The sequence below is a fragment of the Pan troglodytes genome, chromosome 15 (genome assembly GCF_028858775.2).
Source record: "Pan troglodytes isolate AG18354 chromosome 15, NHGRI_mPanTro3-v2.0_pri, whole genome shotgun sequence".
NCBI lineage: Eukaryota > Metazoa > Chordata > Mammalia > Primates > Hominidae > Pan > Pan troglodytes.
This window is the reverse complement of record NC_072413.2, coordinates 32,329,207-32,346,857: the sequence shown is the minus strand read 5'-3', so window position 1 is coordinate 32,346,857 and position 17,651 is coordinate 32,329,207. Positions and strand designations below refer to the sequence as shown.

Sequence of the window (17,651 nt, the reverse complement as noted above, 5' to 3'; positions counted from 1 at the left end):
TCCCTGGTGCCCATAGAGTGCCAGCAGGGTCTAACTCTGCTTCTTCTGTTTCCAGAACCCATGGTCTTCTATCCCAAGAGGCCCTTCCACTGAAGATTCTAGATAAAGGTGACCTATCTGAGAAGATCCTTCATCCTCACTTTGAACAACTTCAAAGTTTGCCCTGGGGTCTTGAGTCTGTGATGGAGGAGGTCTGGGTGACTATAGGATGAGGAACCTCCCTTCTCAGTTACACTGAGAGACGGTGTCAGAGTCAGGCTTTTCTGGGGGCATATGAGACTTTGGGGAGGCAGGTTGTCTTGATGACTGTATCTGTGTGGGTTGAGAGTAGGTATGGAAAAGACGGCAGAGAGGAGGATGGTACAGGATCTGTAGGCCCGTCTTTACCCTGGGGTTGCTGGTCTGTGCTCACCATGAGGCCTCGTGCTCACCAAGAGTCTGCCACTTTTCCTCTGCTTCCCAGTCATCCTCGCTGGTTTCACCAAAGACCCACTAATTCCACTAATACGTGGAAGACTCTCAAAGATAAGAAGATGAGTGAGAGAATATAAATAATAAAAGGGTGAGGGCAAAGGAGCAGGTTTATCTTAAACACATTTTTTTTTCCCTGGAGGTGCCTTCTTGTCTACCTAGAGCATATGTTAGTGTCCTACACATGGGGTATTGGGGAGTTCATCTTTGGAAAAGACTTTTGAGTTCTGGGGAGCAAGGATGTCTTGAAAATAGGCTTCAGTGGTTATACATCTGTAAATCTCTAGAACTTCTTTGTATGTTTTTCCTTTGATGTTAACAAACTCCTTTGTGGTTCTACACCTCCATACCTGCTTCATCTGCCTGGTCTGCCCATCCCACCACTGCACCTGAGAAAGTCGGCATCTGTTAAGACTTCCATGAAATGCCCCCATCTCATCAGTGTCAGCCACTTCATAGTTAACTTCAGTTTCCCCATCAGGAAAACAGAGACAATGGTACCTCCTTCATAGGGTTGTTGTGAGGGTCAAACCCCTGTTAAGACATGTAGAACTTCTAGCAGATCTGCATCATATGTGGTATTCAACCAAGGTTCTCCCTCCCTCCCTCTCTTCTGCTAGCCCTCTTCTGGGCTCCCATAGCTCTTTGTTCATAGCTCTCAAGTTTGCCAAACTACCAGTTTCTGTTTCCATGTGTGTTTCTCCAGCTGTACCATCAACTCCTGAGGATAGAGGTTCTTTCTTTCTTTTCTTTCTTTTTTTCTTCTTTTTTTTTTGAGATGAAGTCTCGCTCCGTTGCCCAGGCTGGCGTGCAGTGGCGTGATCTCGGCTCACTGCAACCTCCATCTCCCAGGTTCAGGCGATTCTCTTGCCTCAGCCTCCTGAGTAGCTGGCACTACAGGCACCTGCCACCATGCCTGGCTAATTTTTGTATTTTTAGTAGAGACGGGGTTTTACCATATTGGCCAGGCTGGTCTTGAACTCCTGATTCACCCACCTCAGCCTCCCAAAGTGCTGGGATTACAGGCGTGAGCCACCACGCCCGGCCTAGAGCTTCTTTCTTAATCATCTTTATAGCCTTAGAACCTAACACAAGTCCAGGTACATAGATAATCTGTAAATGTCTGCCAATTGAGTAAATAAAGGAAGGAATGTGTGAATAAAGAAACGCAGTCTGGTTCAGTGGAGGGGGATTAGTTGCCCAGGAGGCTAACCTAAAATAAGAATATAGTGCCAGTTAACTTAGGTTTTTTACAGATAACTCATGTCACTGGCAAAATGCCAATAGATGTTTTCATTTGGTAACTTTAATATTTATCATATAGAATTTGAACATTTGATAGAAAATAAAGATTTGTGGCTGGGTGTGGTAGCTCATGCTTATAATTCCAGCACTTTGGGAGGCCAAAAAGAGCAGATTGCTTGAGCCCAGGAGTTCAAGACCAGCCTGGGCAACATGGCAAAACCTCCTCTCTACAACAGATACAAAAAGTAGCAGGGTGTAGTGGCGAGCCCCTGTAATCCCAGCTACTCAGGAGGCTGAGGTGGGCAGATTGCTTGAACCCAGGAGGTGGAATTTGCAGTGAGCTGAGATCGTGCCAATGCACTCCAGCCTGGGGGACAGATTGAGACCCTATCTCAAAACAAACAAACAAGCAAACAACAACAAAAAAACACAAAACAACAACAACAAATTGTTATTTCTAACCACCTTCTGCCTTCAAAGAAGAATGAATTCTTCTTATTAGAAGTTTTATGAAGCACAAAAAGAACCTTTTAAAAAATACTTCTTAGATGTCCAGAATTGGGTTAACTATACTCTCTGATTTATCACTGGCTCAAATATGGCCCTCTTTTATTTGATGTATTATTACACAATCAATACCTCGGAACCCTCTCACAACCCAAAGATGAGAACACTGACAATAATAATTTGACCTGTGTGTTCTTCTCCCATCCTGTACTGCTGTCTCCTTCACATTCTGCAATCATTAACCTGAAGTTTGTCTTTATTATTCCTTTCCTGTGTAAAAGGTTTATCACTGCTCTCTATATATGCCTTCATAAAGCTCAGTTTTTGTAGTGTTTGTTCTTTATTCATAGAGTATTTTGCTGTATATGGTCTTCCAAGACTTACTTTTGCCTTTCAGCATCATATCACCTCTGATTCATCCACATTGTTGCCTTTGACTGAAGTCATTCATTTCCACTATTGTATAATTCTCTGCAGAGTGAATGCACCATAATTTATCCTGTCGATGGGCCTTTGGTTTGTGTCCAGTTTTATGCTTTTATGAGAAGTATTGCTATGAGCATTCTGAAACACGTTAGCTAATGTATAGGTGCCGAATCAAAACCTTCATCTTCAGTAATAGGACTTCACAAATAATTAAAGAAAATAAATATTCATCAGTAGTTGATGGAAAACATTCAAATGGGTAGTAACTACAGCAGTGGGGCGGACAGTGGGTGGGAAGTGAAAAGAAAGAGGAGAGAGAGAAACATAGAGACAGGAAATGTTTGGTAGCTGCAAGGCCAAGAAGAGCCATTTGATAGGAGAGACAAATCTAGGAGGTATTTTTCAAGTAAAATACTGTCTGTTGTTCAATATAAATACCTTTCTATATCACCATTTCAATGTGTCAGTAAATTACATTGCTCACTTACACAAGTGGAGTTTTGCTTTGAAAATACTTACAGGATGAGAGGATAGCTGACATGTGAGTTATAAACAAATACGTAATTCATCTTTTATACTATAAAATCAGCTTTTCTCACCCCTGCTAAACAAATGTTGAACAAATACTAAAAGAATATTGGTGTAAGAGATTCTAAACTATTAGCCTATTCAAGGTAACCACACGTTTTGACCTGACCTTCTGAATGAATGAGTGAAGATGCCTTGGAATGAACATGACTTGGTTCAGCTATTCCAGCACCAAACCCAGAGGGGGAAAATCTCTAGTCTTTGGAACAAGGAGGTAAAATGTGGGTGTGTAATAGACCCACATGCCAAAAATTTGCTCCTTTCTTAAACTTTGGTAACGCTGCTTAATTTTTATGTAGTTTAGTCTTTTACATCTACTAGGGCTGCTATCACCTATATAAGTGCCATGAAATTAAGATTTGGAGCAGCCTACTTCTCCACCAACACAGATTCTCTACTTGAGAATTTTCCCTCCTGTCTTTAGGCAAAAGCAAATGCTTATATCAAGGCTGGTGGCTCTTTATTCAGGCATTTGGATCCTTAAACACCGTAAACTAAAGCATGCCCTGAAGCATAGGGTATGATAAACACAAGTGTTTTTGCTATCAGGACGTGCAATCCTGTTCATACATGCTCCACCTAATTGGACAGCAAACAGTGCTCCTTTTCTTCCTTATGATCCCCTGTATTGCTGTGGAAATTGGAGTAAAATGTGATAATTGGAATGATCGTGCACTTAACATTCCTGAGCTCAGCAATGATAAGAAAAGGGTAGCAGTCTCTTTGTGATTTTTATGAACAGGAGTAAAACCTGGGATGTGTAGTGGCCAGTTTTAGTAGTTGGTACCAGGTGCTATACGGTTAATTTTTTGAAAAGACACATTTACCAGTGAACTTCTATACTGACAAATTTCAAATAACTGTTTCATCTGCCTTTGTTGAAAAAGGGGCTTGTCAGTGCTCTTAGGGACTCCATCATGTGTGGTGTTCTAAGTGGGCAATGCACTACTTAGAAGAGTCTACAAGGCAAAGACACTGGCTGTTGAGTTTTTTGGCTGCCTCCCCCTGCCCTAGCCCTAAAGATCGAATCCAGGACCACCTGTCTAATTTGTGGCGCTCACTGCAAAATGAAAATGCAGGGCTCCTTATTTTAAAGAAATTAAGAATTTCAAGACAACAACAGAACAAGGGTCTCTGTGTGGCTCACAGTTCCCATGCTCATGAAGGCAGTCCTGGCTCTGATCTTAAATAAGAAGTGGGATAAGAGAAGTTCCCTAATTCTCTCTGGCATAGTTTACAGTGTGTGCCAAATACTCATGGGGAAGAGGTGATGTTTCACTGAGGGCCCAGGGATGCCTTCTTCCAGCCCCTGGTGAAGAGGAGAGAGAGAAGCCCGAAGTGAATGACTGGGTTACCTTCAAGATCCTTTCTGTTCCTCAGAGTCTGTAACTTAAAAGCCCTTATCCTGAAGGGACTCTAATTCTAAGATGCTGTGCTTTTCTTCCCTACTCTTCACAAACTGAGAACTGCAGCTTTACCACTTATTAACTATCGTGACCTAGGGCTGGTGACTTGTTGTCTCTGTGCCTCAGTTTCCTCGTTTGTAAAATGGAGGTAATAGTACTTAACTCATGGAATGGTTGTGAGGATTGAACTAAACAACTCATGTAAAGTGCTCAGTAGCGTCCAGGTGCATGGTCAGCTTTCAGTAAAGAGTGATCATTATTGCTATTATTGTGATAAACCCTTGCTTTTGGAAAAGCTTGTATATGAGAAAAAGGCCCTGGGGTGACAATTCGGTTGAAGGCATATGCTACCCCAATAGACCTTTCCTAATTCTTTTTTTCTCCAGCTTAACTCCTTTTAAATGTAGAATCTTTTGAATATGATGAAAGTCCACACACTAACAAAGCCACTGCTGCCAGCAAGGTCACCCAAGGAGAAGCAGCCTTGTCCTCTGGGCGTGCAGAATTGCATGCATTTATGCAGACACTCTAGAGGCTTGTACGGCTGTGCTGAACCTCCCTGTAGGTTTGTCTCACTGCCTCATTCCAATCCAGGCAGAGGGAGTCTGTTAAATTCACAACTCAGCTTAGAAGGGTCATCAGGATTCATTTGTTGGAATTGCTGGTGACATCTGAAGCTTTCATAGAAGAGCTTGTTCTTTCCAGAAGAGTATAGAGTTCCTGTCAGTTACTGCTTCCTCCTCTGGCCTCACAGAATAAGGCTGGGGGCGAGCCAGGTCAGTGCAGTATTTTAGGGCAGTAGGCCATCTCTTTATGTGGAACCTTTCTAATATCCACACTCTGGACCGAAAGACTCCCTTAGACCTGGAAAAGCCCCTCTCCCACTCCTCAAACGTTTACTGCATGTGAAAGTGTAGCTCAGCCCCTATCCTTGGTGCTCTCTGTGGGTCTGGCTTCTCTGCCTCCAGATGGTTCAGGCTGCAGTCTGGAATGTTCTATTTCAGCAAACGGAGCATGTTGTTACATTATCTGCACTTTTGCTTTCATCTTGGGGTGGATGACTGAGTATGGACTTGGAGGTTTTGCGCCATAGATTTGTAGTAATAAAAAGAAAACTGACCTTCGTGGAGCAGTTTCTGGGCTCCTGGCACTGTACTAAGGTGGCTGTTATTTATTCTTAGAAGGTGGAAATTATTATCCCATTTTTTTGTAGATGAAGAAACAGAGGTTGTTTTCATATATTGCCCAAGTGCACATAGCTGATAAGTGGCAAAACCAGCATTTAGGAGAAACAACCAAGAATGAATATCAGGATAGTGCCAGAGACATGGGTAGAGAAGGCCTGATAGAATCCTGTAACACCAGGACTAAGGGAAGGTGTAAAGACCAGCTCTCTAAAAACCTGGAAGTAAGAACAGCCAAGCCAGATACATCTCCCGCAACATGTCGTTGAGGCATCCTGGTAAATGGGGTGGGAACTGCCCCAGCATGGATGGCTCCTGTGTCCCCCTGGGAAGCAGCACTTGAGCTGGTGGAGAGTCCTTGGGCAGGTGTGTGTTGCAGCAGACCTGACCATGCCACTTGGAAACAAGGTTCATGCTGCTTTACAAGCGGCCTCCAGACTCACTCCAGACCTCTCCCATTAATGGGGATGGTGTCCCATAGCTCCTGATGTCCTGTATGGTGGGTGGGTTGGACTAGGGAGCTGATAGGGCTGCTCCAGGTAGGATTCCTTAGCAATGAACTGCTTAGGTCTACAAACACAGGGACTCACACTTGTATTTCAATGCTTCATGGTTATCCCAGGGTAGGGATGAGCTTGGTAGAGGGCAGGAACATCAGTGGGACTTAAGGGTGACAGCCAGCCACCTATCCCTGACCTCCTTTATTATGACAATTCTCTTTGATATACACCATTCATACTACCAGGTAGCTCATATTGTAAGTTTTAATTTCACTTTCATTTGTGTGATTCTTTGATTACTGTCTGTATCTTCCAATCCATGTCTGCTTTTACTCATCATTGATTCCCAGTACCTCATACACTGCCTGCCACCTATAGTGGGTATTCAAATAAGTATTTTTTAATTGATTAATTAATGAATGAAAAGAAGTTCTGGAAGTGTGAGAAATTGAAAAAGTGCTTCGGAAGTAGTTGAGTGCTGCCTTTCCTGACTCTGCTGATTAAGTATGTGACAGATACCATAATTATCAGCATTCCAGATAAGAATCCAGAGAATGCTATCTTTGGCAGTGTCAGAAATACAAGCTTTGTTCCTCTTCACTTGCTGGGAATGCATTAGTCTTTGGATGAAAGGAGGCGTTGGGGCAGTCAATATGCCCTTTGGCTCTGGCTCGGGATTTATCAGTCACAGTTCCCCCATTGAAAGCATGAGGGTCATCAGGGACTAGCCAAAGTAAGAAAAATAGAACTTCAATCTCTGCATGGGGATCTCAGGTCAAGGCAAAAGTCTCAGAGAGGCTGAGAGCAAGAAGATCTGTATGATTTGAGGGGATCAGAAAGCCCAGCTTGACCCCAACTACTCTCTTATTAGCCTACTTGGAGGGTTGGAAATTATTGTGTTTAGGAATTTCTCTTTGGGTTAAGGTTTTGATTCTTGAAAAACTCTATAATAAAACATTTTCCTGGGTAAAGTGCTGCTTTTACCCAGTTCCCACCCCATTTACCAGGATGCCTCAATGACATGTGGGAGATGTATCTGGCTCGGCTGTTCTTAATTCCATGTGTGAAGTCATTACCATGAGCATGGTAGCATGAATTATTTTGATAAATTAACCAGTTGTGCTGAGTAGAGGCATTCCAAAGGCCAGAAGGAAAGTGACAGGTGAAGTTGAATGGGTATTGGGGTGTGGGAGTTTGACAGCAGATGGGTGTTGGAAGGAGAGATTTTGAGAAGGGTGGTCTCATGGAGTATTCCTGTGGTGGTAAGCAGGAACTTGGTAGAGAAATGTTGCCAGGGCCCTGGCAAATATCCGAGTATGCTTAAGTTGGATATTTTGAGGGGAGTTTAATAAAGAGACTGCTATAACCATGTGATCGGGCTTAGAGAAATCACACCAAGGACAGTATAGTACTTTGGACTAGCACTAGCATGGTTCTGCCATGCCCCAGGCTGGATGGAGCAAGGAGGGACAGCAATTATTAGAATCTGCAGAGGTTAGCTGCAGGAGAGGCTACTTACAAGGCATAGTGGATTAAAGATAGTTTGAAGTTCTTTGATATTCCTTTGAGATTGAGGTCTATGTTCTCCTGCCTTGAATCAGAGGGGCCTCGTGACTACTTTGATCAACAGAATGTGACAGACATGATGTTCTAGTTTGTAGGCCCAGGCCTTCAGAGATTGGCAGCTTCCATTTCCTTTCTTGGAAGCTTCCATTTTCTTTCTTCTTAGAAGACCACTTGCTCTTGGATACAACCACCTTGCTGAGAGGAAACCTTTTGAGCCTCAAGGAGAAGCCTACCTGGAGGAGAACTGAAGGCTTCTGCTGACAGCCTTGACAGAGCTCCCAGTTGATGCTGGTTGCAGTCATCATCAACTGGCTAGCCGTGTGCATAAGCCATCTCAGATGTGGATTCTCCAGCTCCAATCAAGCTGCCACATGGAGCAGAGATGAGTCACTCCACCAAACCCTGCCCAAAGAGTAGGTTCATCCGTAAAATAAGTGATCATTGTTGTTTTAAACTGTTAAGTACTGGAGGTAGTTTGTTGCCTACCAATGGATGCTGGAATACAGGAGTTGTGGCCTCAGTAAAGGGACACAGATAACCTATACTGTGGCGAGAAGGAAGCCAGGAGGACAAACAGCCTGGACCCTCTCTCCTCCTGCCTACTTATTTACTACTAGTGACCTCCATTGGATGAACCCAACCAAAGCCAGAGGACAAGGAAGCTGTTGATGTTGTCCTTATAGGCCAGCCCCCTGGGACATGCCAGGTTGGAGAAATGTGAAGGGGCGATCTGGAGGGATGAATGGAAGACATGGAATAAGCACCAGGCACTTTGAAGCTGGTCTCATGGAGTTGAACCCAGTTGATAAAGCTCAACTGCCCAGCTGCCCAATAGAGCAAGAACAAAAAATTTCTAAGACAAAGGCCAGAGCCTATTTTACAAGGACTCCGGGTACGTGATCAATAAGGCAGAAAGGAGAAAAATTTACCAAAGCCATTACTTAAAGAAGTAAGCTCTCAGATGGGATAATCCCCTGTGAATGCCAGCCGTGGGCCATGAACTCCCCAATTTCCTGAGCAGTCAGTCTGTTGGGGGGTCTGGGGGCCTGATACACAGTGGAAGATCACCCTCTGCCTTTATGGCCCATAAAACAAATACTTATACTTCTAAGGAAATTGGAATAATCTAGCTAAGGAAAAGGAACTCTTTCCTGGGGCTAGAAGCTCCAGATAGACAAACCTAGGTGACCTGGGCAGAATCAAGACTGCTGTTGCCTTGCTTGTCAGAGGCTGGTGGCAATGAATCCACTAGCACCTGAAGGGATCCATGGAACAGGGGAACAGTGGCAGAGAGGGAGAAGCCCCTTCAATCTGCTTCTAGGAGAGCAGGCAGGCCACTCGCTGGGCTCTGGGGCCAGTCACAAAGCCAGAGTAGTGTCCCCAATGTCCAGTAGGAATTTTGTCAAATCTAGTGAGAGCTTTCGAAAACTGCCCTGTTAAAGGGAGGTGATAGAGAGTACCATGATTAGAGCTGGGATTCAGGGGTCCAGCTGCGTGGATTCAAATTCTGGCTCTGCCTCTTGCCAGCTGTATAATTTTGTTTAATTCCTCTATGACTTAGTTTTCTTATCAGTAAAATGGTGATAATAATAGTGCATATTAGGTGCAGCTTTTAAGGATACATGAGCTTATACTACATACCTAGAGAAACAGCAGGATGAAGTGTCTAAGAGCACAGGCTCTGGAGCCAGATGGCCAGGGTTTGAATCCTGGCTCCACCACTTACTGTGTGCATGATGTAGGGCAAGTTATTTAGTTTCTCTGTCTCATTGTCCTCTTTCATGGGAATAATAGCATACCTCCTTCATTTTGGTCATCATAAAGATTAATGAGTCAATCTATGTAAAGGGTTCAGAATGGCACCGATATTTAGCAAGCACTCTGTTAGCTGTGATTAGCACAAGGCCTTGTACATCTTGGTGTGATTGTGTGGCATATAATAATCAGGCAATAACATTTTCCTTCTGCTGGAAGAGGAGACAAGAGGGGGAAACTCATGTGCTTGTGACAGAGCTCTGCCCAGTTCATATTCAACACACCTCAGAACTGCCCTGTCTCTTGGTTGATGACACTGTGGGTAGTGAAGTTTGGTCCATTCCCACAGGTGTGATCACATTGGTGTCCGTTTTGCGCTCTGCCCCAATCACACCTTAGCTTCTAGGCTGCCTACCAAAGACATTGTCTCCCCAGTGGCGCTCTCAGACCCAGCCTGGCAGCACACCGCCATTGTTGGGTGACTGATGGCCCACGGGAAATGGGGCTTCCCTTCTGCCCTGTGGCCTGGCTGTGAAAGCAAGCACAAGAAAAATGGTATCGATAAAGAAGGCTGCTCCTGGTAGACAGTGCCTCTTTTTTTCCAACTAAATGATACACCTAAGGCATAAACCACAGAGTCTGAAATCTGAGCCAACCTGGTTGTCTTTTCAGCTTCTGGAACCCACTTGGGACATTGCTACTCCCCCGTGCCTCAAGGGTACCCTTCCTTAAGACCTTGTCCTACAAAGGCCTCATCGTGATTTGCCTATTGGAGCTTGGCTTGCTCTGATAGACAAAGTGCAGGAGTGGGGTGTGGCTGAGCCGCAGCAGCTGCAGGGAGATCTTTCAGAGAACTGTGGGCAGGACAGAGAACTCCAATCCTGGCCCTGGCACTGGCAGGCTGGGTGAAGTCTCTAGTGCTTAACCCCCTTAGTCCTCTTTTTGCAAAATGAAGGCAACATCAACAGACTTCGGGGAGTCTCCTGAGACTAAATCCTTAAAGAGGGAGTTAGGGAAAAGCAGGTGGTAGTGTTCACTGTGGTGACAGAGCAATCATGCTCATCAGAACCTGTGGTTTTAGGGCCTGGGGGCCATGGAAAGAGCAAGGGGTGGCTTCATCCTCAGGTGGATAGTTCTCCTTCCTGGGGCCTCTCTTCCTTCCTCTCTCCCTTGCTATCCCCTAACCTGTCCCAGTGCTTCTTTAGAGACCAGGAAGATTCTCAGGAATGGTTGCCCCTTGGGCCAGTGTTAGAGCAGGAATCTAGAAGGAAGGTCATGTGTTAGGCCTGCAAAATTTACCCTTCTCCCCAGATGCTTCCATTCCTTTTTACCTCACTGCCCTCCCTTAGATTTTTATTTGGCCTAACTTAGGTCATTTTTTTTTAACAAAAAAAAAAAAGAGGGGGGAGGGCTATTGGCATAGTTCTACCTCAGCAACTATCCAGGGAGCCTGGCCTGGTCCAGGCATGCAGTGGGTTTTCCTTCAGAAATGAGTCCTTTGAGAGCCCAGAGAAGGGCAGCCCTGAGCCTGTTCACTCAGCCTGACCTGGAAAAACTGCAACCCACTGAGACACTCTGTTTCTCAGTTCTGTCCTTTCTAGAAGGTACCATTCCTCCTGAAAGGTCAAAGTGACTGTTCAGTCTCAATCTATCATGTGATGAAAGGTGTGGTACCAACTACAGCAAATAAACTTACAATTTCCAACATCCAACCAAAGAGGCTGACTACAAAATAAAGCTATTCCTACGAAACTGCAATTTTTGCAGGTCAAATTTTCAGCCAGCCACCAGAGGGTGCCCGTAGAGCTCTCTAAAAATGACCAAAACCTGAAGAATTAGAGGAGAAAGAAAATTTCCAGTGCATGAAAGACCAGGACAAAATACAGCTTACCCCCACCTGACTTGAACAGATACACAGGCCAGACAAGGAGCTGTGAGGCTGTCAACAACAAGAACCAGGGTGGGAGTAACCCCAGATTTTACCTAGATATGAGCTAAACAAGTTGCTTCTTGATTTCACATTGGCAATTGCGATAGTACTTTGAGGACTGGCCCAGAAAGCATTTTCATCCCCTGGCAAAACTCTTCCCCATCAGCTTCCCAACCATGTGTACAAACGAAATGCAAATACATGTAAATATTAGCCTGAGTCAAAGTCTTCTTGGAAGGTAAGGCTGCTTGCGACTGCTGCTGCTTTGAAAAAGAAAAATCCTATAATGCAAGTGAAAGGACAGATTTTCTGAGCCACTGCTTCTGCACCAGGGTGAGGGTTCAGAAGGACGAAATACAGGTGCCATGGTTCTCTGAAGAGATGGTCTTGTGTGGAGCACACCTGGAATGAAAGGATGGGGACAGCTTCTACCCTCTCCCCAGCAGGGCCTGACAAGCAGGCTGTGTGGCATTCCTGTATTTCCAGGGCTGGCACAGTGGCTGACACACAGTAGCTGCCTGTAAATGTTTGTTGAATGAGTGAATAAATGACTAGGAAGGGAGCTGGAGTGGGTGTGACACTGTCTGGGCTGGCTGGAGCTTTCACCAGGTTGAGGGATGACAGGGAAAGGGGTAGGTGGGTGTGGGAGGGTAATTTCCCAGTGAGGAGAGATTCTGTGTTTCATCTGGGTTGCCTGTCTGAGGCCTTTTCTGTGGGCAACTAAGGCCCTAAGACAGAGTGTGTGGACTCTGCCCTAATGATAGTCAAACTGCCCAATGGTCCCATTCATTCACATATTTGTCTACTAATTGACAGCTATTGAGTACCTAATGGGAACCGTGGCCTTCATCCCTCATCCCTACACAGGCGACCCCAGACTGTCTTAGCCACCTTCGTGAGCTGGGGATGGGAATGCCGGAGGAAGTGAGCACATGGCTAATACTGGGCAGGGGCTTTGGCTGTCTGGAAATGCAGCCAGCAGGGAGCTGGACTGAGGCACCGGTTGCTGGCAATTGGGCCATTTGTCTCTCTGGACAAGTGCAAGCAATAAGTGTGTATGTGCTCTGTGTGTGTGAGACTATGCAGGTGTGAGTGTGGGTTGCAATAATATTTCACCTTTACCATTTCACAACCCTTTGGCAGCACCCAGCCTCCCTTGCTGCGCCTACAAGGGAGAGAAGAGGTGATTAATATTTAAATTTGGAAATAGCTGTAGTTTGGAGACAGACATTATCATTCTAATTCACCATTGGAGAAATTATTATGTCCATGCTTTGCAGAGTATAATGTAGCCTCTATATTTGCTCCCTTCCTAATTTTTCTCCCTTGGGGCTGCTTTAATGACAACTTTGGGGGGATTACAGCCTTCAGATGAACAAAGGGGGATGTCTGACTTGGAAGAAAGAGAATGGGTTTAGGAATCTTCTTGTTTCTCTCCTCCCCTGCCCATGGCTAAGTCTGTCCTTCTGATACTATAATGAGCATCTTTTCCCCACCAGACTGAGAAGTGTAGTTTCTTGAGCTATAACCCTTTTAGTTTGCAAATCTCACACTGATGAGGTGCTGATGATCGCTGGGCCCACTCTGAGTAGTGGCCCAGCAGGATTCCCCACACTCTGTGAGCTGTTTGATGGCATAGATTATGCATCCATCTAGTCCTTTTAAATTTCTGATCTCCAACAGGTCTTGGCACAGTCCTGTGTACTGGGCAAGGTTAGACACAAGTGAGAGGCTATTAGGAAAGAGCTTCAATAAACCAGCTATAGCTAAAGCAAAGGAAAATGTTCTGGAAAAGCTAAGCAGGCACCCGAAGAAGCTTCCATTGGATTTTCCCATCAGATTGCTTTTGTCATAAGATCTTCTCTGGGGAAAAAAAATCCATTTTTTTTTTAAAGGGAAGGAAAGAAAACCCATACCTAGAGGCAAAAGATGGCCCAATGACATCTTTGCCTGAGCTCTCTGTCAAGGAGAATCTTAGTGGAAGCCACAAGATTATGGAGTTTAGACATCAACAGAGAGAGTGTGGGTCAGGGAGGAGCTTACCTTAGACACACTCAGCATGGACCAAGGGGAGTTGTGTGGATCTGTGAGTGCCATTTTATCAAATACATAGAGATGACCTCTTTGCTGTTTATAAGAGCGAACTAATGGGAAGAAGCCAGCTTTAAAATTACCATTTTGTCAAGAAAGAATAGAGCAAGCACTATAAACATTTACCTTTTTTTTTTTTTTTGGTCTGTTTAGTAGATAAAATTCTATAAGACTCAACTACTTGTTATGAAACAAACTTATCTTGAGTATCTCCTATGTCTCAGGCACCAAGACCTGTACTCTTTGGAGACTATGATGGACAACACAACATGAATTTCTTGCCCTCAGGTGGTTTACAATCTAGTGAGGGAGGCAGACAAATGACCAGATGACATCCGAGAGACCAAGCTTTGCCTGCCCTCCTGTGGCCTTGGCTGGGGGATCCTCCTGTGGCCCATGGAAGGGGCATTTCTCTGAACTGAAGGACTCCACCTCTCCTATGCTATAACTGGCCAGGGATGGGCCTGCAGTGGCTGATCAGAGGTTCAGCCCTTGGTAATTCAAGCCAATCCAGTTTCTTGCCTTAAAATTTGTAATTGACATGCTGACAGATGAAGTTAGTTACAGGTGGTGAGTGAGCTTCAAGTTTATGGAGACTTGGGACTGAAGCCACTTGATGAGCCATGTATTCCCAGAGAGTGTGTAAAAGCAAAAGAAGCAACCAGAAGAGAGGATGAGAGAGGGGAAGGGGGCAGACTTGGAGAGTCAGCTCCCCTTGATGGCAACAACTCCCCTTGCTCCTTATCTTTGTGTCCTGTGAGATTACCATTCTTTAAAATAAATCCCTCTCTTCCTGCGAGAAGTAGACTGAATTTGTTTTTCTTACAAGGAAAAGTTCTGTTTTTAATTCAAAATGTTATAGAACAATGTGCAGTCAGCCTTTCTATCTACAGGTTCTGCGTCCACAGATTTAGCCAGCCTAGGATTGAAACTGTAGTTAGGCCTGTAATGGTTGTGTCTGTAGTGAACACGTGCAGATTTTTTTCTTGTCATTATTCCCTAAACAATACAGAATAACAACTATTTACATTGCATTTACATTGTACCAGGTATTGTATGCAATCTGGAGATGATTTAAAGTGTACAGGAGGATGTGCATAGATCATATGCAAATACTATGGCATTTTATATCAGGGACTTGAGCATCCATGGATTTTGGTATTTGTGGGGGTCCTGGAAGTAAGCTCCCACAGATACTGAGGGTTGACTGTATTAGTTTCCCAGGACTGCTGTAATAAGTTACCATAAATGTGGTGGCTTAAGACGATAGAAATATGTTCTCTCACAGTTCTGGAGACAAGAATCCAAACTTAAGGTGTCAGGAGGGTTGATGAAGAGAAACTGTTCTATGCCTGTCTCCTAGCTTTCTGGTGGCTCTCAGCAATCCTAATGTTCCTTGCCTTATAGACACATTCTTCAATCTCTCATTCCCTCTTCACATAGCCTTTCTTCACATGTCTCTGTATTTTCCTTTTCTGTTTCTTTTCTTCTTCTTTTTTTTTTTTGAGATGGAGTCTCACTCTGTCGCCCAGGCTGGAGTGCAGTGGCGTGATCTCAGCTCACTGCAAGCTCCGCCTCCCGGGTGCAAGCTCTGCCTCCCGGGTTCGCGCCATTCTCCTGCCTCAGCCTCCCGAGTAGCTGGGACTACAGGCTACAGGCGCCCGCCACCGCGCCCGGCTAATTTTTTGTATTTTTAGTAGAGACGGGGTTTCACCGTGTTAGCCAGGATGGTCTCCATCTCCTGACCTCGTGATCCGCCCGCCTCGGCCCCACAAAGTGCCGGGATTACAGGCGTGAGCCGCTGTGCCCAGCCCTTTTCTGTTTCTTATAAGGAACGCTTATCATTGCAGTTAGGGCCCATCCTAATCCAGGATGAGCTCATCTAGAAATCCTTACCTTAATTACATCTATAAAGACCCTTGTTCCAAATAAGGTCACATTCTGAGGTTCTGGGAAGACATATCTTTTAGGGAGATACCATTCAACCCACGATAAACAAGGCACCAATGTGTTCATTGCTGGGTTACTCAGTTGGTGGATCATACATGACTTAAACAAGCAACAAAGCAGAGGCACTCATGGAGGAAGTGGGGAGAGAGAGGTATTTTTTAAAAGAATTTGATATTAAAATAAAATTGAAGTTCTTATAGGAAAACTTATGATTTAGGATTCTTTTAATTTTACTGAAGTGGAAGAGTAACACCATACTGTTCTCTGTATCTGGGGTCTCCAAAGCTATTAATGTCCTTAGTGAATTTTAAATAGTTGAGTGTCATCAGAAGGTAGAATGTAGAAGAGTAGAAGAGTCATTTTCCCTGTTGGTGGTGGTTTGTTTTGTTTTGTGTCTTGCAATTATTGAGGCCACAGGTGACCGTAGCAGGAACAACCACTATGTTATCAACATAAGTGGTAGAGGATTAAATGGAGATGAAGAAGATTTTAAGTGTAGATTACTTTCGCAAGAAGCTCAATTGTGAGATGAAAGGAAGATTTCAGGGTCTCTGAAATGTGGTCTGTGACCACAGAAAGTTGACTGGTGTTTGTGACAAATCTGGTGTTTGTGACTAAATGCTACAATTAACTCTAACTGCTGTCAGAACCTCTCAGGAATGGCATCCACTGATGATGTCTCTTAACCAGTACAAACTGAGGTTCTTAGCCAGGCTGGAAGCCCCTGACCCTGGTACCGTCATGCCCTGGGTAAAACAGCACCTTACCCCATGTTAATCCTATAGCTTGACATACAAGAAACTTACAGTAACCTGAGCATGCCATGCCAATTCCCTCTTGGTCCCTTGTACAAGCTATTTCCCCTGCCTGGGATGTCCTTCCCCCTTGTTTACCTACTCATCTGTCAAAGCTCACCTAGAATATTCCCCATTTGTTCTACCCTCCTTCAGGAAGTTGCTCGTTCTTTAGATCCCCATAGCACTCTTATAAGTATGTAACACTCATCACTGTACTATGGAATCCTTAATTTTCTGCTTCTCCTATTAACTCATTGAAATCAGGATCCCCATTTTTCCTTCTTCTAGTCCTCAGCTCCTTGCACAGTATTGGGCAGATGGTAGGAGTTCAATAAACATTTATTAAATAAGCGAATTTGCAGTGAATACATTCAGATACTCAATACATATTAAGGGGCACACTTGGATGTCTAACAAAAGAAACCAGCCAGGAGGGGGAATGAGAGAGGGAAACTGGGCAGACTCATTATCAGCATCCATCAGCCCCCTCCATTACTACTGGAATCCAGGTTTTCAGCAATATCCACTCGCTTCCAAGCAGCCATGTGCTTAGGGGAAACTTACCCTTCCCCAGCCCAAGGGTGGGTCTGATTGATCTAAGAGCAATCGTATTTCCTTGCCAGTGATTGATTCAAGAATGGGCATGTCACCCAATTCTGGCCCACAAGACATGGGAGACTTCTGAGAAATGTTTTCTTGCTCCTAAGTAATGAAAAAATGCTTTTTAGTATAGTTTGGATACTCGTCCCCACCAAATCTCATGTTGAAATGTAATCCCCAGAGTGACAGTGTCGGAAGGTGAGGGGCCTAATGGGAGGTGTGTGGGTCATGGGAGCAGACCCATCATAAATAGATTAATGCCCTCCTGGGGTAGCGGTAGGTCGGGGGTGGGGTGAGTTCTCACTCGATTAGATCCCAGGGTTGCTCATGGTTAAAAAGAGCCTGGCACTGGCCAGGCACGGTGGCTCACGCCTGTAATCCCAGCACTTTGGGAGGCTGAGGCGGGCGGATCATGAGGTCAGGAGATCAAGACCATCCTGGCTAACACAGTGAAACCCCATCTCTACTAAGAATACAAAAAATTAGCCGGGCGCGGTGGCGGGCACCTGTAGTCCCAGCTACTTGGGAGGCTGAGGCAGGAGAATGGTGTGAACCCGGGAGGCGGAGCTTGCAGTGAGCCGAGATCGTGCCGCTGCACTCTAGCCTGGGCGACAGAGCAAAACTCTGTCTCAAAA

The 17,651-nt window shown here is 44.8% G+C and overlaps 1 long non-coding RNA gene across 3 annotated transcripts in view; it reads left to right on the top strand.

The window, feature by feature from the left end:
* The window catches only part of LOC104001998 (uncharacterized), a 405,779-nt gene that overhangs the window by 259,761 nt on the left and 128,367 nt on the right, over positions 1–17,651 (top strand). The gene's annotated exons all lie outside the window — the stretch shown is intronic.